Source organism: Neovison vison, chromosome 5 (assembly GCF_020171115.1).
Source record: "Neovison vison isolate M4711 chromosome 5, ASM_NN_V1, whole genome shotgun sequence".
In the NCBI taxonomy this organism is placed as follows: domain Eukaryota; kingdom Metazoa; phylum Chordata; class Mammalia; order Carnivora; family Mustelidae; genus Neogale; species Neogale vison.
In genome coordinates, this window is record NC_058095.1 from 112,598,974 (window position 1) to 112,621,569 (window position 22,596).

Here is a 22,596-nt window from a genome sequence, read left to right on the forward strand (position 1 = left end):
CTCTCTTCTGCTCAGCTTCTTTATTCTCTGTCATTTGACCTTGTATATCACTAATTCTCTCTTCTTCCTCATTTATCCTAGCAGTAAGAGCCTCCGTTTTTTAGTGCACCTCATTAATAGCTTTTTTGATTTCAACTTGGTTAGATTTTAGTTCTTTTATTCCCCAGAAAGGGATTTTATTTCTACAGAAAGGGATTCTCTAATATCTTCGATGCTTTTTTTGAGTCCAGCTAGCACCTTGATAATAGTCATTCTGAATTCTAGTTCTGACATATTACTAATGTCCGTATTGATTAGGTCTGTAACCTGGTACTGCCTCTTATTCTTTTTTTTGTGGTGCGTTTTCCCACAAAAACTCACTTGTCATTTTATCTAGATAAGAATAAATGAATGAGAGAACAGAATGGCAAAGACCCCAGAAAAATATATGCTATCAAAATCAGAGGAGACCTGAAATTGGGGGAGAAGGGGGAAATAAATAAAAAACACATACATACGTGTTTGTGTGTGTGTGTGTGTGTATATATATATCTGTCTGGTGAAACTGGTGAATAGAACAGAGCCACCCACTTGATTTTGGGTTTATTCTGGTCTCTTAAAAGAAACTACCTCCCAAAATTTTAAAGAAAAAACTTAACATATATACAAAAATAAGGGTATACATGATGAAGGGATAGAATATGACTGTAAAGATGAAAATTTTAAAAGATTCTAAAAAAGGAATTGATAAGTTGGTTGGAAAAAGGAAAAAAAAAAAGAATGTGATCAGTCTGGAGACTAGAAAAAAGCCATGCGCTAGATTTAGGGTATAGTTTGACTTATTAGAAGAAATTATACTCCAAATTTTTAAAGAAAAAAATATCTATATATATACAAAAAATAAGCTTAAATACAATGAAGTGATAAAATATGACTATAACAATGAAAATTTAAGATTCTTAAAAAGGTATTGATAAAATAGTTTAAAAAAACATTAAAAGAGAAAAAGTTAAAAAATAGAATAAGAAAAAATAAAATGAAAAAAAAAATTAACTTTGAAAGACTAAAGGATCATGGGGAAAAAGCCGTGAATTCTATGTATTGCTTTCCCCTAACTCTGGAGTTCCACAGTTCTCATTGGGGAACTTGGTCTTGGCTAGATGTTCTTGCTGGTCTTCTGGGGGAGGAGCCTGTTGCAGTGAGTCTCAAATGTCTTTGCCTGGGACAGAATGGTACCACCCGGGGGTATAGCTCAGTGGTAGAGCATTTGACTGCAGAATGGTACTACCCTTGCCAGGGGCCAGGCTAAGTAATCTGCTTGGGTTCACTCTTGGGAGCTTCTGTTCCCTGAATGCTTTCTGTAGAGCTTTAGAGGACAGGAATGAAGATGGCAAACTCCCAATCTCCAGCCCAGAGAGCTGAGAGCTCTGGGACCCACTCCTCAGTGAGCCCTCAGAGAAAAGCAGCCAATCCCTCCCCTCTCCCTGGTCTCCAGCCACACTCCATGCTCACCCGGCCTGTGACTGAGCATTTCTATCTCTGGTGCATGGCCCCATTTGAAGCCTCCAAACCCAGCAGATTCCTGCCTCCAGAGGAGGAAGATGAGTTTCCCTGGATCTGCCACCTGTGGGGTCCCTGCTCGAAGAATCATGGTCCAGCTGTGCCTCAGATCACGGTTTAAGGTAAACCTGAGCTGAGAAATCACTCTTCGGCTCTGTCTCTGCAGCCAACTTCCCTGCTCTTCTACCTGGCAGCTCTGCCACACTCAGACACCCCTAATCTTTTTGTGACCCTGTGGGTCCTGAGACCACACTGTCCCTGCAAAGGTTCCACCCCTGCTTAGCTTTTGCAGCAACCTCCCTCAGTGCAGCAGACTTCTAAAAAGTTCTCATTCTGTGCTCTGCTGCTCTACCTTTTGCTGGGAGATGGCCCCTAACCCCAGGGTCTATCTTCCCATCGCTTCAGATTTACTTCTCCTTACGTCCTACCTTCTGGAAAGTGGTTGATTTTCTGTTCCTAGAATTGCTGCTCTTCTTCTAATCTCCTGTTGAGTTTGTAGGTGTTTAGAATGGTTTGAACTATCTAGCTGAACTCCTGGGACCTAATGATACTTCAGTCTCCTACTTTTCTGCCATCTTGTCTCCTCCTCCTTTCTGGTCCATATGACCACTAAATCCAAAATAAGTACAAGGCATCTGTACCGAGTTGGCTACCTTTTTCTGAAGGGAAGTTACACATCAAGTGTAAGGGCAAAGAACAGGCACGGAAGCTTGGAGCAGGAGGACACTGCCGATACCATGTGCTTCAAATCTCACTTTTTACAAATGGAAATAATGACACAGGGGTACACAGCAAGTCAGTAGCAATTAGAACCAGTCATCTGTGTCCAGACCCATTGTTTTCCCCACTATTCCAGGCCATCATTTAAGATCATTCCTTCATCTGTCAGCCACAGAGCACCTGCTATGGCTTAGTCACTGGCTCATCAAGAAAAGTGTGAAAGGCATCTCCATTCTCTTTCCTCTCCCTGACCACAGCTGCAGTCTTATAAGGAATAGCCTGACAGTTATTGCAGACTGTCATGTCACTTGAATGATTGCTTTTGGTACCTTGAAAAAATGCAGGTAAAGTCTATTGAAGTAGCTAATTAGAGCATCTTGACTATGGTTTACATGGACCCTGATTTCACACAGTGTGATGTTTGATAGTAGGGCTTCAGAGCAAACAGCAAAGCAAGGCTGTGGAACAAGGAAAGCAGAGAAGGAATAGGGGCCTTGTGGTGTGGTGCTGGCAGAATGGGAGGTGACACAGAGAATCCAAACTATGGGGATCTTGACAACTGTCCCACTCACCTTGGACTAGTAGCCATAGAGGCCCCCAGTCACTCGGTGGAGTTATCCCTATTTGGTGTGGAGTGGGGATGTCTACTCAGGATGGTATTCAGTGAAGTAGTCAGCTACTGGCTGTGCTTACATAGAGCTCTTCCAAATGTCATCTGTATGTCACTGGCCTCTATTTCTTTTAAATAATAAGAATAGCAGTAGACAAACACAGCCACAAACATTTAGAAAAATAGAAAATATGCACAATTTGAACACTGTCACAGTTATCACTTCTGCATGCATGTTTTCATAGAATTACAGTCAAGATCTTGTACAGAGTTCTTGCAGGGATTCAGTACCCCAGGTATTCAGTGTGTACCTGACTGGTATCCAGTCAACCTGAGAATAATACAAGTCAATCATGATGATAAAAATGTATCTTCCTCAAAGTTGGCAGTTTTCAAAAGCATGATCTCACATAGAACATTTGGCCTTCATAACAACCTTGACTTCTTATCCATGTTTTACATAAGAGGAAGCTGAGCTGAGCCTAAAGTAACATAAATAATGGTGACAGAATGAGAACACAGGTCCCCTCGGCCACACTACTTCACTGGCTAGGGAACAGTGACTTCCCTAAAGGAGTTGGTGGTGTTACTGAAGAAACAAATGCAGATGAATCAGTTCTACCCAACTGTGTAAATGATCAAGTGCCTCATAAGTGACATAGGAGATGTGTGACGATAGGGAAAACTTGAAAACAGCCTGCAAGAAAGGCCTCTGAGTGATACGGGACTTGGATATAATGTGTGGACAATGTGAGCTGGAAGTGGTAAAGAAAAGGGACGAGGCTGTCTAAGAACATATCTGGACGTAATGGATACAGGAAATAAGCTGTTTTGATAGGATTGAGCCTGAAATGCCAGGCTTGATCTGGCTTTTTCCCACAGGTTACCAGAAAGTATCCAAGGTTTAAATTGAAGATTAACAAAATGAAAGTGGCATTTTAGAAAACTGGTCTGATAATCTCATGTAAGGTGGATTGGAAGAGGAAAAGCCCAGAGGAGGAGACTTAGTAGGAGGTTCTCCCAGTGGTCAAAGCAAGAAACTAACAGAACTGTATCACAGTGCCAGTGGTGGAAATGGGGAGTGCCAGGGGTGGGAATGGAAGCATGGCTCCCAAGGGCCATAGGAGACATTTCACAGAGACTTGATAGGACTCAGATCTAGAGAGGCCTTAGATGCCCTTAGGGAGTAGAAAAGAATAAATCAAAATAAGATGGATATTTCAAGCCCTTATAAGTAGAAGGATGGTACTACTAATAGAAATGAGAAAGTCAGAAGAGGCTGTAGCCTGACAGGTGAGATTAATTAAATTTTAGAGAATTTTTAAAGAACCACATTAGGCAGGACCTGGGTTCAAACATTTATTTTTTTTTTTAATGAGGAAGTTTCCTTAGATGAAGCTTTACATGGAAGTCCTGTATCTAAAACAGAAGAAAAGCATTAAATGAGTGGGAATTCTAAAGACCTGCTCTTTGAACTTTCCACATCACCTGTGTAGAGCTGACAGGGCCTCACGGAACATTATCCAGAGATGACTGGCTCCACCTAGCACCCTCCTTTGTAGACAAGTGAACTAAGGCTTCAGAAGGTTGAGTAACTTGCCCAAGGTCAAGCAGTTGTTAGTTGAAGAGTCAAGGCCAACACTCAAGTATGGGGTATGTCTTGTGCCACCTCGTGGTCATTTCTCACCCTGAACTCAAACTGGGCAGAGGTTAAGTTCAAGTAGACAAGCCCAGTGGTCAGCTGATGATAAGGAACAGAAGGCAGAGAGCTAAGCATGATGATAGTTGAACCCGTGAGAATGAAACATCTCTGGTAAAAGGCAATAGAGAAGAGTGGTGAGTGAATTCTGGCAAGTACCAAAGTTGGAGTATAAGAGGAAGAACAAAGTAACCTTCTCCATGTGTCCTGGGCCAGCAGAGGGAATTAAAAAGCCAGTGAAAACTAAACAAAATTTGGGAGGAAAAAGCCCAGGACCTTTTATGTAACAGGAGCAAATGAGACAGATGATTTAGGAGGGGCTGATGTCAATGATGTCAAATATCACACATGGTAAAAGACTGAGAAAGCACAGTCTCTAAAAATCTTTTAAAGGACAGTTAATGGGGTGACTGATGAGAAAGCTGAGCTTTGAGATGCGAAAGCAGTAGACTCGGGGCATATACTACATATTCATGCAGCTTTGTAGTTGACAGGCAATAGCACTAAAGTTAAGGAAGTCACGGGAATAATGAAGCAAAAGGAATAACAGGAGTCGATGAAGCTGGGGAAGCCATGTTCTTGGTTCTTAGGGGCTTGGTGGGTGGAAAGAAACAAAAATAAAATAACAAAGACAATTCTAGGTCAGTAAATTTCTGATAAAGAGCTTTTCTATGGAAATGGATCATTTGGTCATTGCTCAAAGTAACTGATAAGGACTCTTAGAGGGGAAATTTCTGCCTTCAGGTAGCTGACTCTTAAGAAGTCTTTGAAAAAGTCTGTGATATCTAGTTTCCAGTTATTGAAAACCTCTTCTTCCAGCTCTTTAATGATTCCAGGTTCACAGAAATTAGAGTTAAAAAGTGGACTGAGAAAAGATTTGTTAGATAATCCTGTTCATCCTCTTGCCAAGTGCAGAATTGTTACCTATCAAGCATTTTCTAGCCTGGAGTGCCTTTTACTATATCAAGTGAACGGTGTTCCCACCACTTCCTTTAGATTATTATTTTATAATCCTATCGATCTCACTGTGAAGATAGGTTTTTTTTTTTTTTAAAGATTTTATTTATTTATTTGACAGACAGAGATCACAAGTAGGCAGAGAGGCAGGCAGAGAGAGAGAGAGAGGAAGAAGCAGGCTCCCTGCCGAGCAGAGAGCCTGATGAGGGGTTCGATCCCATGACCCTGGGATCATGACCTGAGCCGAAGGCAGAGGCTTTAAACCACTGAGCCACCCAGGCGCCCTCCTTGACCCACTACCTGGCTCACCCATCCCCCCACCGCTTTCCCTTCCAAGACCCTCAGTTTGTTTCTCAGAGTCCACAGTCTCTCATGGTTCATCTCCCCCTCTGATTTCCCCCAATTCACTTTTCCTTTGCTTCTCCTAATGTCCTCCATGTTCTTCCTTCTGATGCACAGTAAGTGAAACCATATGATAACTGACTTTCTCTGCTTGACTTATTTCACTCAGCATAATCTCCTCCAGTCCCATCCATGTTGATACAAAAGTTAGGAATTCATCCTTTCTGATGGAGGTGTAATATTCCATTGTACATATGGGCCATATCTTCTTTATCCATTCATCTGCTGAAGGGCATCTTGGCTCTTTCCACACTTTGGTGATTGTGACCATTGCTGCTATGAACATTGGGGTACATATGTTTCTTTTTTTTTTTTTTCCAATTTATTTATTTTCAGAAAAACAGTATTCATTATTTTTTCAACACACCCAGTGCTCCATGCAAGCTGTGCCCTCTATAATACCCACCACCTGGTACCCCAATCTCCCACCCCCCCGCCACTTCAAACCCCTCAGATTGTTTTTCAGAGTCCATAGTCTCTCATGGTTCATCTCCCCTTCCAATTTACCCAAAAGCACATACCCTCCCCAATGTCCATAACCCTACCCCCCTTCTCCCAACCCCCCTCCCCCCAGCAACCCACAGTTTGTTTCGTGAGATTAAGAGTCACTTATGGTTTGTCTCCCTCCCTATCCCGTCTTGTTTCATGGATTCTTCTCCTACCCACTTAAGCCCCCAAGTTGCATCACCACTTCCTCATATCAGGGAGATCATATGATATTTGTCTTTCTCCGCTTGACTTATTTCGCTAAGCATGATACGCTCTAGTTCCATCCATGTTGTCGCAAATGGCAAGATTTCGTTTCTTTTGATGGCTGCATAGTATTCCATTGTGTATATATACCACATCTTCTTTATCCATTCATCTGTTGATGGACATCTAGGTTCTTTCCATAGTTTGGCTATTGTGGACATTGCTGCTATAAACATTCGGGTGCACGTGCCCCTTTGGATCACTACGTTTGTATCTTTAGGGTAAATTCCCAGTAGTGCAATTGCTGGGTCATAGGGCAGTTCTATTTTCAACATTTTGAGGAACCTCCATGCTGTTTTCCAGAGTGGTTGCACCAGCTTGCATTCCCACCAACAGTGTAGGAGGGTTCCCCTTTCACTGTGAAGATAGTTTTGATCCTCATCCTAATGTTCCTTCCTTCTGTACACTTGATACACCATTAACAGTTTGTCCTTAATAACGTCCTCGCAATCCCATCTCCTCTTATCCACAGCCAGTTTGCAATATCCAGGCAACTAAAGCACCTTCTCCAGAACATCTGGAAGACACACAATTCTTCAGGGCTTATTACATCATCAGGGTAAAGGATTTTAACATGATAAAAGATAAAGAGTCTTCATAATTCTATGTTTCTTTCATTTTTAAGATTTTATTTCTTTGAGAGAGAGAGAGCATGAGAGGGGAGAAGGTCAGAGGGACAGGCAGACTCCCCATGGAGCTGGGAGCCCGATATGGGACTTGATCCCAGAACTCTGGGATCATGACCTGAGCTGAAGGCAGTTGCTTAACCACCTGAGCCACCCAGGTGCCCTGAATTTTATGTTTCTAATGATAAAACTTTCCCATTCTGATAAAGTTTCTTCCACTTTCCAGAGATTTGGGATGAGAAGGATTAATAAGGGCAGTGATGTTTTAAAGAAAGGGGCAAAGCCTTTGTTACTTTATTACTTATGACCAGTGTCTCAGTGAGAAAGTGTCCCAGATTACTCAATAGAGAAGTTGGAACATCCTGGGTAGGGAATATGAAATTTATAAGCTAAGACATAAACTTCATGTTTTGTCCATAATTAAGAGATGAAGCATACACTGGTTATATCCTCTGATATACTTGAAATCATATTCTTGAAATGTGCTCTCTTAGTGCTTAATATTATGGTCAATTTGTCACTAGTATAATAGGTTGTTCTCAGAGAAAGTGTTGGCCAGTGTCCACTTGAGGTTTTACCGTGTGCGGCCAAACAGCCATCCCAGCTTCACCAGATTTATCCTCGTGGGTCTTCCAAGCTCATCATTCCCAGAGGTGCCCAGATGGAAACACATGCAATGGGTTATGTGACACGAGAGGAACACTGAGCTTGGGGAATCCACTTCTTTTACAGAAAATAGTAAGCAAGTCTTTCTTTGTCCCAGACGGAGACATCAGGGTTGCTGGCTGTAAACACAAACCTGAGAAATGGCCCATAAAAAGAGCTGTCAGGCCTTGCTTCTAAGTTCAAAAACCTCTACATTCCATTTTCTCCAAAATATCTTGACAAGATGTCACAGAAAACTAAAATTCAGCATTTCCAGAACTGGATGCATCGTCTCTCACACTTGCCTCTTTCTCTGTTTTCCTATTCGCCAGGGCACTTACTCATCCCCAGCACTGACCTCATCCCCCAGCTCACCAGATGTTTTCTCAGTTCCGCCTCCTAAATGTCTCCTATGCTTTGCACTCTGCACACCACCGACCTGGTTTGGAGCCCTTATCATGAAAAATAATAGACTATTTGCAGGAGACTCCAACCTGGCATCCCTGCCTCCAGTTTCATGTGCTCCTAACGTGCGGAGTCACTCACAGAACTCCTGCACTGAACACTTTTCAGTACTTGAGCTTTCCAGATAAAACCCAAACTCCTCCTCATGATCTACCTACTTCTCCAGCTTCAGCTACTGACATTTCCTCTGAGTTTTCTTACAGACCTTTCAGAAAAGAACAGCCTGTTGACCCCAGGGTAAGCACATACCTTTTGCCATTCTGGACTCCAAGTTAGCATTACTTGGCATACAGTAGGCATGTAATATATGTATATATTATATATGTATAGATACTTATCCAATGGCTGAAAAGAAAAACAGTCTTAACTGAAATGAAATGCCACAAAAGTCTGGCTTGGGAAATGAGTTAGTTCCACGTTCTCTCTGTATTCCCCTCCCCTTAACCAGTCGTAAGGATGGATCTCTTGTGAAAAATATTGCATAATTTCAATTTGTAGGCACTAAGTGAAAACACGGAAAGAGGGAATCGGTGTTGCATATATACTACTTCGGTTTTTGTTTTAATTAATTAGTATTTTATCTCACTTTTTAAAATTGTTAATTCCAGTGTTAGATCAGTTTCAGGTGTGCAGTATAGTGATTCAGCACTTCCATACATCACCCAGTGCTCATTGCTCCTTAATCCCCGTCACCTATTTCCCATCCCACCATCACTCTCCTCTGTTACCATCACTTTGTTCTCTATGTTAAGAGTCTGTTTCTGAGTTCGTCTGTGTCTCTTCCCTTTGCTCATTTGTTTTGCTTCTTGAATTCCACATATGAATGAAATTATATGGTGTTTGTCTTTGTCTGACTCATTTTTCTTAGTAGTATACTCTCTAGCTTCAACCATGTTGCTGCAAATGGCAAAATTTCATTTTTTATGGCTGAATAATATTCTATTATATATGTGTGTGGGTGTATGTACCAGTTTTTATCCATTCATCTCGTGATGGACACCTGGGCAGCTTCTATATCTTGACTAATATAAATAATACTGCAATAAACAGGGGGTTTCCTGTATCCCTTTGAATTAGTGTTCTTCTGTTTTGGGGGTAAATACCCAGTAGCACGATTATTGGATCATAGGGTAGTTCCTTTTTACTTTTGAGAACCCTCCATACTGTTTTCAACAGTGCCCACACCAATTTGCATTCAGACCAACAGTGAAGAGGGCTCCTTTTTCTTCACATCCTCACCAACACTTGTTGCTTCTTATGTTTTTGATTTTAGCCATTCTACAGGTGTGAGGTAATATCTCAATGTACTTTTGATTTGCATTTCCATCATGATTAGTGATGTTGAGCGACTTTACATGTGTTTACTGGCCCTCTTAAAGTTTTCCTTGGAGTAATATCTGTTTATTGCATCTGCCCATTTTTAATTGGATTATTTGGGTTTTTTGGTGTTAACTCTAACAGTTCTTTATATATTTTGGATACTGACCTTTTATCAGATATGTCATTGGCAAATATCTCCTCCCATTCAATACGTTGCCTTTTAGTTTTGTTGTTTCCTTCACTATGCAGAAGCTTTTTATTTTGATAAAATACCAATAGTTTACTTTTAGTTTATTTTTCTTTTTGTTTCCCTTGCCTCGGGAGACCTATCTAGAAAAATGTTACAGCTGGTGCCAGAGCAATTAGTATCTGTTCTCTCTTCTAGGATTTTTAGGGCATCAGATCTCAGGTATTTAATCCATTTTGAGCTTATTTTTGTGCATGGTATAAGAAAGTTGTCTGGTTCCATTCTTTTGCATGTAGCTCTAATGTTTTCCCAACACCATTTGTTGAAGAGACTGTCTTTTTCCCATTGGATATTGTTTCTTGCTTTGTCAAAGATTAACTGACCATATAACTGTGAGTTTATTTCTGGGATCTCTATTCTGTTTCATTGATCTATGTGTCTATTTTTGTGCTGGTACCACACTGCTTTGATTACTACAGCTTTGCAGTACTGTTAAAATCTGGGATTGTGATACCTCAAGTTGCTATCACTATTCAGGATCATTTTGTGGTCCCATACAAATTTTAAGATTCTTTGCTCTAGTGAAAAATACTATTGCTACTTTATAGAGATCGAATTAAGACTGTTGATTGCTTTGTATAGTATGGACATTTTAATATTTTATTCCAACCCATGGGATGTCTTTCCATCTACATCATCTCAATTACTTTCATACTTTTCAGATTACAGGTCTTTCACCTCCTTGATTAAATTTATTCCTAGGTATTTTATTATTTTTGGCACAACTGTAAATGGGACTGTTTTCTCAATTTCTCTTTCTGCTGTTTCATTATTTGTGTATAGAAATGCAAGGTATATATACTGATTTTGTATCTTACAGTTTTACTTATTTCATTTATCACTTTGCTGGTAGGTTTGTTTTTAGTTTTTAGGATATCTTATATAAAGTACTATGTTATCTGCAAGTCCTTACCCATTTGGATGTCTTTTATTTCTCTTTCTCACGTGATCACTGTGGCTAGGACTTCCCAGTACTATGCTTAATAAAAGTAGTGAGAGCAGATACTCTTTTCTTGTTCCTGATCTTATGGGAAAAGCTCTCAGTTTTTTACCATTGAGTATGGTGTTAGCTATGGGTTTTTCATATATGGCCTTTATTACAGTGGGGTATGTTCCCTCTGAACTTACTGTGTTGAAGGCTTTTATCATGAATGGATGTTGGACTTTGTCAAGTGCTTTTTTGCATCTATTGAAGATGGTAATATTTTTATCCTTTCTTTGATTATCATATTGGTTGATTTGAGAATATTGAAGCACCTTGTATCCCAGGAATAAATCCACTAGATCACGGTGAATGCTTTTCCCCCTGCCAGGGTGAAGGATTTTTTTTTTTAATGTATTAGTGGATTTGCTTTGCTAACCTTTTGTTGAGGATTTTTGCATCTATGTTCATCAGGAATAATGGCCTGTAGTTCTCTTTTTTTTGTAGTGTCTTTTTTTGGCTTTAGTATCAGGGTAATTCTGCCCTCCTAGAATGAATTTGAAAGCTCTCCATCCTCCTCTGCTTTTTGGAAATAGTTTGATAAGAATAGGTATTAACTCTTTAAATATTTGGTAGAATTCATCTGTGGAGCTGTCTGCTTCTAGACTTTTTTCTCTTTGCCTTCCGAATCTGGATTTGTTTCCTTCCTGAGATTTGAGAAGTTTTCAGCTATTATTTCTTCATATAGCTTTTCTGCCCACTTTTCTTTCTTTTCGTCTTCTGGGATCCATATACTGCAAATGTTATTATGCTTGATGGTGTTGCTGGGTTCTGTAAGTCCGTTTTCATTTGCTTTTTTTCTCTCTCTCCTGTTCAACTTGATTGCTTTTTATTACGCTGTCCTTCAGGTTGCTGATCCATTCTTCTGCTTCTTGTGTACTATTTAATATTTTGTTTGTTTTTTTTTTTAAAGATTTTATTTATTTATTTGACAGACAGAGATCACAAGTAGGCAGAGAGGCAGAGAGAGAGAGAGAGAGAGAGAGAAGGAAGCAGGCTCCCTGCTGAGCAGAGAGCCCGATGCGGGACTCGATCCCAGGACCCTGGGCTCATGACCTGAGCCGAAGGCAGCGGCTTAACCCACTGAGCCACCCAGGCGCCCTGTTTTTTTTCCTTAAGATGGGGAGAGGGGAGCACCTGGGTGGCTCAGTGGGTTAAAGCCTCTACCTTCGGCTCAGGTCGTGATCCCAGGTTTCTGGGATCAAGCCCCACATCGGGCTCTCTGCTCAGCAGGGAGCCTGCTTCCCTTCCTCACTCCCTGCCTGCCTCTCTGCCTACTTGTGATCTCTGTCAATAAATAAAATCTTAAAAAAAAAAAAAAGTGGGGGAGAGGGAGAGTAGTGGGGAGGGGCAGAGGGAGGAGGAGTGCAAATCTTAAGCAGGCTCCACACCCAGCATGGACTCCAACATGGGGCTCGGTCTCACAACCCTAAGATCATGACCTGAGCTGAAATCAAGATTCAGATGCTTGGGCGCCTGGGTGGCTCAGTGGGTTAAGCCGCTGCCTTCGGCTCGGGTCATGATCTCAGGGTCCTGGGCTCGACTCCCGCATCGGGCTCTCTGCTCAGTGGGGAGCCTGCTTTCCTCTCTCTCTCTGCCTGCCTCTCTGACTACTTGTGATTTCTGTCAAATAAATAAATAAAATCTTTAAAAAAAAAAAAAGATTCAGATGCTTAACTGAGCCACCCAGGCACTGCCCATCTAGTGTATTTTTAATTTCAGTTATAGAGTTATTCATCTCTGATTGGTTCTTTATGTTTTGTCTCTTTCTTAAGGGTCTCACTGAAGTCCTCCACTCTTTTCTTCAGTCCAATGAATATATTTATGACCTTTACTTTAAATTCTTTATGGGGCACGTTACTTATCTCTGTTTCGTTGAGCTCTCTTGCTGTGGTTTTGTTCTTTCATTTAGGGCATATTCCTCTGCCTCATTTTGTCTCTCTGTGTCTGTTTTGTGTGTTAGAAATGTCAGCTACATCTACTCCTCTTGAAAGTAGTGGCCTTATGAAGATGTCTTGTAGTGCCTTGAAATGCAGTGGCCCCTCTTTACCAGAACGTGGAACTTCAGGGGTGTCTCCTATGTGTGTTGTGTGTGCTTTGCTGTTGTGCCTGAGCCGCATTATGCCTCAGTCCAGTCACCTTCAATGGTTGTCTTTGACTGTTGTGAACAGGGTTTGGTCCCTCTGTTGTTAGTGGGCCAGTCTGGACCTGTCCTGAACTTGAGTTGTCAGACAAGGCATTTGCTAGAGAGGCAGTAGCACCAAACTGCAGGATGCTTTTCCTTACAAGCTTTCACTGGTGGGCGGGGCTCATACCTGGATCTCATAATAAATCTCATACCAGATATCTGCCCCCAGCCCACTGCTACCTGTAGCTGGACTGCTGTGTGTAGTTACCTTCCTCTGTCCCCTGGGCAGGAGTCCCTTTGGTGTGGTGCAGGCCCATCGGGAGTGCTTGTACACTGCCAGGCTTGTGGCATGTTTTGAATGGGCTCTGACGGAGGGCATATTGTAAGGGGCATGTCTGCAGGATAATTCAGGGGTGGAGCATGGGGTGTGGGCAAGTGCATGCGTGTACTGTGGGAAGGGACCTGGACCTGCTCTATAAAACCCCTGCTTCAGGGCTGAGACCTGATTAGCAGAAACAGCAGGGGCAGGGAAAGCCATATTAACTAGGTATGCTCGAGTCTGCTTGTGGAAGGAGACCTGGAGCAGAGGCCCGGCTAGAAGGGGCATGTCCACAGGAGAACAAGGGGTGGGATGCCCTGCTGGCAAGCTAGGTGGAGAGTTTGGCACACTACTGGTTTCCACAGGTGTCTGTGTACTGGGAAGCAGGGGGAAGGCAGCAGGGGGAAGGCAGTAGTACTTTCCAGCTCTTGTATTGCTGGAGGAGTCTCCCAGTGATCCTGCCCCTCCAGCACATGCTCTGAGACTAGCCAACAGTCTCGCTCTCGTATACCGCAGGCATCTTCCAGACTGCGGCTTCTGCGCTCTGTGTCTGCAGGGCTGTTTTTGTGTTGCCTCTTCTAGGGCATGGACTCCGTTTCCTCTCACTTTCCTGGCTCTCCCAGAGAGGAGCCTGTAGACTTTTAAAGTTCCAGGTGTTAAGTCCTTCTGATTGTAACAACTCATGAAATTTCTTGCCCCTCTGGTTTCCAAAGCCATGTAACAGGGATTGATCTTTCCTGTGCAAGTTCCCTGTGCCTGGATGCCTAGTTTAATCATCCTTTTCTCTCCTCTATCCACACGCACAATGTCCCTCCATCCTCCTGCATACAGTATCATGGGTCCATTTTGCTCCCCACCATGTCTCTATCTTTCCTAGCCTCTTCAATGTGGTAACCTCTCCACATTTAGCTGTGGAGAGTCTGTCTGCCAATCCCAATATTTTATTTTTGCTTTTGTTTCACTTGCTGTAGGATAAAAATGTTGTTAACACTGAGAAATTACTGCCAGTCTTTTCTTCTAGGATTTTTACATTTTAGGTTTCAGATCTCACATTTAGGTCTTTAATTCATTGTGAGTTTATTTTTGTGTATGGTATTAGAAAGTAGTCCAGTTTTCCCAAATCATTTATTGAAGAGACTATTTTCTTCACTGTGTATTCATGCCTCCACTGTCAGAGATTAATTTACCATATAAGTTTAGGTTTATTTGGGAGCTCTCTACAATTTTGAAAACTACAGGTTTGTTGTATATCCTGAAATGTGGAATTATAAAATCTCTAGCTTTTTCTTTTTTAAGACTTTTTTGGCTATCCAAGATCTTCTGTGGTTCCACACACATTAATGAGTATTTGTTCTAGTTTTGTGAAAAATGCTATTGATATTCTGATGGAGGTTGCACTGAATATGCAGAGTATGCTGGGTTTTATGAACGTTTAAAAAATATTTTCCTAAATCATGAACATGGAATATATTTCCATTTGTTTTTATCGTTAGTTTCTTCCATCAATGTTCTATAGTTTTCAGAGTATAGGTATTTCACCTCCTTGATTGAGTTTATTCCTAGGTATTTTATTCTTTTTGGCACAATTATAAATGGAGTTTTCTTAATTTCCCCTTTTGCAACTTCATTACTAATGTATAGAAATGCTGTTGATTCCTGGTTATTACTTTTGTATCCTCTCACTTTACTGAATTTATTACTTCTGGTAGTGTTTGGTGGAGTCTTTAGGATTTTCTATGTATAGTAGTATGTCATCTGTAAATAGTGACAGTTTAACTTCTTATTCACAAATATGATGCCCATTTCTTTTTCTTCACTGACTGCTATGCCTAGGACTGTGATGAATAAAAGTGGTGAAAGTGGACATCCTTTTCTTGCTCCTGATCTTACAGGGAAAAAACTCTTGTTTTTAGTATAAATTTAGTATAAATGTATACTAAATTATACATTTAGTATAATGTTAGCTATAGGCTTTTTTTTTTCTTTTTCTTTGTTGTTGTTAAGCTTTATTTAATTTGAGAGAGAAGCAAGGAGAAGGGATAGAGGAGGAGAATCTCAAGCAGCCACCCCACTGAGCAAAGAGCCTGACTTGGGGCTGTATCTCATGAGTCAGACACTTAACCAACTGAGCTACCCAGATGCCCCACAGATGGGTTTTTCATATACGCCCTTTGTTATGTTGAGGTATGTTCCTTCTAAACCCACTTTGTTGAGAATTTTTATCATGAATGGGTGCTGAATTTTGTCAAATGTTTTTTTCCTTCTACTAAATGATCCTATAATTTTATTTTTTGTTTTGTTGATGTGGTTGATTGATTTGTGAATATTGAAACATTCTTGCATCCCCAAAGTAAACCCCACTTGATTGTCACCAATGCTTCTTTAATGTATTGTTGAATATGTTTTGCTAATACTTTGTTGAGGATTTTGTATCTATGTCCACGAAGGATACTGGCCTTCTTTTCTTGTGGTGTCTGTCTGGTTTGGATACCAGGGCAATGCTGACCTCATAGAATACATTTGGAAGCTTTCCTTTCTATTTTTGTGGAATAGTTTGAGGAGAATATGTATTAACTCTTATTTAAATATTTGGCAGAATTCATCTGTGAATCCATCTGCTCCTAGACCTCTTGTTTTGGTAGTTTCTTGACTCCCAATTCAATTTTTGTTACTAGTCATCAGTCTGTTCACATTTTCTATTTCTTATTGATTTGTTCTTGAAAGACTATTATTTTGTTTCTAGAAATTATCCATTTTTTTCTAGGTTGTCCAATTTATTGGCATATAATTTTCCATAGTATTCTCTTAATCACCTTTTTATATCTGTGGTGTCAGGTCTGTCTCTTCATATTTCATTTATTTGGGTCCTACTCTTTTTTTTCTTGATGAGTCTGACTAAGGGTTTATCAGTTTTGTTTATCTTTTTTAAAAAGCCAGCTCTTGGTTTCATTCATTCATTCATTCTAGTCTCTATGTTATTTATTTATGCCCTGATCTTCACCTCATCTTGGGCTTTGTTCTTCCTTTTTTCTAATTTCTTGAGATGTAAGGTTAAATTGTTTATTTGAGCTTTTTCCAGTTTCTTGAGGCCAGCCTGTATACGATGTTTCCCTTTTAGAACTGTTTTCATTGCATTCCAAAGATTTTGGACTATTGTGTATTCATTTTCATTTGTCTTCATGTAATTTTTTATTTCTTCTTTGATTGCTTTGCAGACCCATGTATTGTTTAGTATCATGTTGTTTAGCTTCCATATGTTTGTTTTTTCCCAGTGTTTTTCTTGTGATTTATTCCCAATTTCATACCAATGTGGTCAGAAAAGATACATAGTATGATTTTAATCTTAAATTTGTTGAGACTTAATGACCTAACATACGATCTATTTTGGAGAATGGTTGCATGTGCACTTGAATGCATATGGGGCTCCTGGGTACCTCAGTGGGTTAAGCATCTGTCTTTGGCTCAGGTCATGATCCCAGAGTCCAGGGATTGAGCCCTGCATCAGACTCCCTGCTTATTGGGGAGTCTCTCCCTTTGCCCCTCCCCCCATTCATAAGCGTGCATGTGTGCTCTCTCAAATTTTTTTTTTTTAAAGAAAAAATATGTATTCTCTTGTTCAGGGGTGAATATTTTGTATATAACTGTTATGTCCATCTGGTCTTATGTGCTGTTCAGAGACACTGGTCTTTATTGATTTTTCTGCCTACATAATCTATCCATTGATGTGAGTAGAATGTTAAAGTCCCCCACTACTATTGTATTACCATCAGTTTCTCTTTATGTTCACTAACATTTGCTTAATATATTTAAGTGCTCCTGTGTTAGGTGTGTAGATATTTACAATTGTTATATCTTCTTGTTGCATGGATCCCTTTATCATTATGGAATGCCCTTGTCTCTTGTTAAAGTCTTTGTTTTAAAGGCTATTGTCTAAGTATTGCTGCCTCATTTTTTTGGTGTTTTTATGTTTTTTTTTTTTTGTTTTTTTTTTTTTTTTTGCTTTGATTTGCATGGTAAATGTTTTTCCATCCCCTTCACTTTAACTCTATATGTCTTTAGGTCTGAGGTGAGTCTTTTGTAGGCAGCGTATAGATGGTCTTGATTTTTTACCCATTGTGCAACACAGTGCCTTTTTATTGGAGCATTTACGTCATTTACATTTAAAGTAATTGACAGATGTTTACTTATTGCTACTTTGTTATTTGTTTTCCGGTTGTTTTCTAGCTCTTCTCTGTTTCTCCTCTTGTTCTTCTTTGTGATTGATGAGTTTATAGTGTTATGCTTCGCTTCTTTTGTGTGTGTGTGTATCTATTACAGGTTTTGGATTTGTGGTTACCAAGAAGTTGAAATAAACATTCTAAGTAAATAAGTCTATTTTAATCTGATGATCATTTAAGTTCAGACACATTCTTTAAAAAACTTTTTTTGATCCCTTCTCTTCCCTTTTTACTTCCTTCTCCATATTGTATTTATATCCTGTTGTATTTTATATCTTTTTATTCATATTTTATTACATCTTATCTGATCATTTCTTTTCCACTTAAAGAAGTCCCTTTAACATTTCCAGTGAGGCTTACTTAGTGGTAATAAACTCCTCTATCTTTTGTTTGTCTGGGAAACTCTCTCTCCTTCAAATCTGAATCCTAACCTTGCCAGATAGAGTATTTTATGTTGTAGCCTTTTTCCTTTCAGCGCTTTGAATAGATCATGTCACTCCATTCTGGCCTGTAAAATGTCTGCTGAAAGAAAATCAGCCGATAATCTTACAGGTTTTCCTTTGTAGATAACTTTTTGCTTCTCTCTTGCTTTTAAAATTCTCTTTACCTTTGATATTTTAATTATGTATCATGGTGTGGACCTCGAGTTCATCTTACCTGAAATGTTGTATGGTTCTTGGACCTGGATGTCTGTTTCCTTCCCCAGGTTAGGAAAGTTTTCAGCTATTATTTCTTCAACTAAGTTTTCTACCTCTTTTTCTCTCCCTTCTGCAGAGACCCCTATAATGCAAATGTTTGTTTGCTTGATTGTGAGATTCCCTTAACCTGTGGGTTTTTTAATTCTTTCCTCCTTTGCTATTCAGTTTGTTTGCTTTCCTTTACACCATCTTCCAGATCACTGATATTTTTCTGCATCCAATAACCTGTTGATTCCCTCTACTGTGTTTTTTAGTTATTGTGTTCAATTCTGATTCTTTTTTATATTTTCAATCTCTTTATTGAAGGCCTCACTGAATTCTTCTACTCTTCTCTCCAGCCCAGTGAGCATTTTTATGTTCACTACTTTAAAATCTTTATCAAGCATATTGCTTATCTCTCTTTCACTTAGTTCTTTTCTGAGGTCTTGTCCTGTTCTTTATTTTGGAGCATATTCCTCCATTTCCCTATTTTCCTTAATTTCCTGTGTTTATTTCTATGGATTAGTGAAGCAGTTACTTCTTCTTAATTTGAAGGAATCATCTTGTATGGTCATCCACTGGGTAGACTGTGTGTGCTTGGTGACCTTTGCTGGTTGGCTTGAGCTGTGACTGGCATGGGCTCTGGGTTCCAGTGCTTTCCACGTAGCAGGCATCCTGTCTGGATAGCTAGCTGAAGTGGATGCAGGCCAGGGTGTCCTGGGATATTATGCACTGAGGGCACCCTGGCAAGATAGCTAAAGCTGAAATGGGTAGTGCAACCTATGGTGTCTTAAGGCATTGTGTACAAGGCATGCCTTGGAAGGGTCGCTGGAGCTAAGGCAGTGTGCTTGCTAGGAGTTCTGAGTTGTCTACATAGAGAGTGCCCTGACAGGATAGCTGAAACTAAAGTGGGTGCAAGCCAGGGTGACCTGAGGCTCTTAGCACAGAGGGCACATTGGTAGGCTAGCTGAAGTGAATATAAACTGGGATGTTTCAGGATTCTTGGAACAGAGGATGCATTGAAGGGGTAGATGGCGTTGAGGCAGGGTATAAGGCAGCAGGTTCTGGGGCATTCTTGCAGGGAGCATCCTGGCAGGGCAATGAAAACTAAACTGGGCATGGAATGGTGTGGCCCCTGAGCTGTCTACATGAACTGTATCCTGGCAGGACAGCTGTAGCTGAATTAGGTACAGGCTGTGGTGTCTTTGGGTACTCAGTGCAGGGGGTTCCCTGGCTAGGCAACTGGAGCCAAGGCCAGTGTGGACAAGAGTGTTTTGGGGGTGCTCTGTATATAGGATAACTGGAACTGATACAGGCATGGGCTGGGGGTTCCTGGTGTACTACATGCTGGGGGCAACCTGGCAGGGCAGTTGGATCTCAAGCAGATGTTAGCCAAAAGGTTCTGGAGCACTCTACACTGGAGTGCTTTCTGCCTGTGACCTTGGAATGGGCTAGAGCTGTAGTGCTAACCAGGGGCATTCCTTTGGCTGCCTTGGTGGGCCGGATGGTACTGGTGTTAGTCAGAGGTTTAGGGCTCACCAAGGCAGCAGGCCAGTAGGCCACCGGGACCATGCATCATTCTGTGTTTTCAAGGTGTGTGCTCCCACCTTCAGAGCACCCCAGCAGCTACCCCTACCATTTGGCAGTTTTAGAGCTGCCATTCTAATAGGCCAATTGATCTTTTAAACTATGGCTTTTTTTTTTTTTTTTTTCTGTGCCCCACCATCTGAAGCTGGTGTTTGCCTAGGGAACCTGGGGCTTGCTGAGCTGGCCAAGCCAGCTATGGAGACTGGACCCTGATCTGGGCTATGCTTTTAAGGTTGGGGTGTAAACCGTGTTGTTCTCCAATCCCTCTGACTCAGAGTGTGTTCCCAAAGCTTTTCCACCATTTGGTGGCATTCAAGGGCTGGCTCTTTTAGATACTAGTCACTCTCTTAAACCATGGCTTTTTTCTGTGCCCAATTGTGAAGAATTTCTTCCAGGTCTTCAGTATTTTCCTTCCCCAGTGCCATTCACAGCGTGGTGGTTGGGGGCTCCCTTCCTTACTGGTCTCTTACTCATCTCTTTTGCCATTCTGTCTTTTGTCACCCAGAGGCTGTTCAGTCAGCCCTTAGTTCTTCTTCAGGAGGAATTCTTCTATAAATAGGTGTAACTTGGTGTGTTCTCTGGAGGAGGTGTGTTCAGAGTCAGTGTTGCCATCTTGGACCAGAACCTCATAGTCTGAGCTTCTGTACCATGCCTGTGACAGGCTTGGCCTCCAGGACACTTGGCCAATAGTAATGCTTTTGAGTGGCCACTGGTTGGTTTGCTCTTCCCATGATGTTGTGGACCCAGGTCTCTCAGTTTGCTGGGACACGCCTTGCACTGTAAAGGAAATGACAGTTCCCTTTTTGCCAGCTCTTGACACCAGCTTATTACAGCATGCAAGCACCACCTGGAGCCTGCCGGGTCCACTTCATTAGGTCCTGTACCACTTCCCAGAATAGTTCTTCTCCAGAAAGAGGTAAGAAAAGCAGCAACATATCTACCCTGGGCAGAGCCCACAGTGGAACCTGAAGATGGAAGCATTTCCAAGCCTCAGGTCTCTGTTAGGCTTAGTCCTAGTGGATGCTGCTGAAGCCTCGCAGGGGTGTTTCCACTCCAGAGTCACTGAAAGGGAACACATTTGTGGGCAGCAGAGCACTTGCTGCAAAATTCAATCTCAAAGATATTTCCTAGGACTCATCTCTTTCCTCTTTCATTCTCATTTACCCAAGCCTAAATCATCATCAGAGAATCAGTCAGTGGTAGGCCGTATCTGGCTTCTTATAGAATTTGCTGGGATCTGCTCAACGTACTTGCCAGCTCTGAATATGAGACAAGTGCCTAATAAACCCTTTGAATGGTCTCGGTCTGTTCTGTCCTTGTCATTTCCTGCTGGTTCTGTATGTCCTGCCTGCCTTCTGTGGTCCCTCTTCCTTACTAAACCTCGATCCTCAACCGTGTGATGACTCCAGGACGCCACTCAATTTTGTCAATTAATGTGGGCCTATTGTCTGCTAAACTCTTCTCAGTAATTTCATTTGGCTCCAGTTATCATCCAGGCTGTGAACAGATCACCCTTTCTTGAGAGATACTGTTTCCCTTCATCCCTTGAGTTCATTATTTCTTAAATAATACTATCACCCTCCTAGGTAATATCTTTCCATCTCTTTCCTCCAGAACTCTTCTAGCCCTTAAAACATATCCATATGGTATTTCATCACAGAGGGAATTCCTTTACCTTTCCTGAAACTCCTTTTCTGAGCTCACCTACATAAATCACTGTTTGTTTGGTTTTAAAATTCTGGACTCTTTCTCCCGACGCTGGTTCTCAAGATCCCTATTTGGAAGTATAAGAGCATCTTTCATCTCTAATGGTCTTTTTTTTTTTTTTTCAATTTATTTATTTTCAGAAAAACATTATTCATTATATTTTCACCACACCAAGTGCTCCATGCAAGCCGTGCCCTCTATAATACCCAGCACTTGGTACCCCAATCTCCCACCCCCACCCCTTCAAATGGTCTTTTATGTCTGGCTGGCTCCAGCCTTTCTGTGGACCATTTCTTAAACCCTTTATGATTCCTATCCTCCTGGGCACATTTCCTATTATCAGCTTCAGTCCTCACTGGTACCCTCTTAGCCAACCAGCATCCTCCTCTGATCTATTACCACATCACTGTGATTCCCTGAATTCTTTACCTTACACCCACCTTCCCCTCTTACTCTGTCTTCAGCAGTTAAATCTGACCTTTAGAGGAGCCTCCAAAATGCTCACCAAATATTGCCAATTGCAATTTCTTAGCAGAGACTTCTTTCCTGAAATTTCTAATTACCCCTGATTTATAAAGTACCAGCTCATAGGTTAAACACAGCTCATGGAACTTTGGGACTGACATACACTGAAGTTTTTCTTTTTTCTTTTATTTGAATGCGTTCAGATGGGGTTTGTGCTACTCACATGCTCAACATGTTCCCAATAATTTTCTGTATTCTTCTATCTGTCCAACTTTACTGATTTGTATTAACTAGATCAATATCTGTAACCAGTTCTAGCCCTGGCAACACCTGCCAAACCTTCTGCCCAGACCTTCTAAGTTCTCTTTTATCCCTCCCTACGTTTAACCTCTAGCCTTGTGACATCATCTAATGGAGTATCCTTAACTCTTTGCTCAATATGCTCGTCCTTCTTTGAGACCTGTCTTTCAGTGAGAAACTTTCCTCCAAAACTCAACTACTCTAATGATTCTAACCCATATATGTATGTCT

The 22,596-nt window shown here is 41.1% G+C and overlaps 1 protein-coding gene across 8 annotated transcripts in view; it reads left to right on the forward strand.

Annotated features, from left to right (window-relative positions):
- The window catches only part of ENOX1 (ecto-NOX disulfide-thiol exchanger 1), a 568,173-nt gene that overhangs the window by 521,137 nt on the left and 24,440 nt on the right, over window positions 1–22,596 (forward strand). The gene's annotated exons all lie outside the window — the stretch shown is intronic.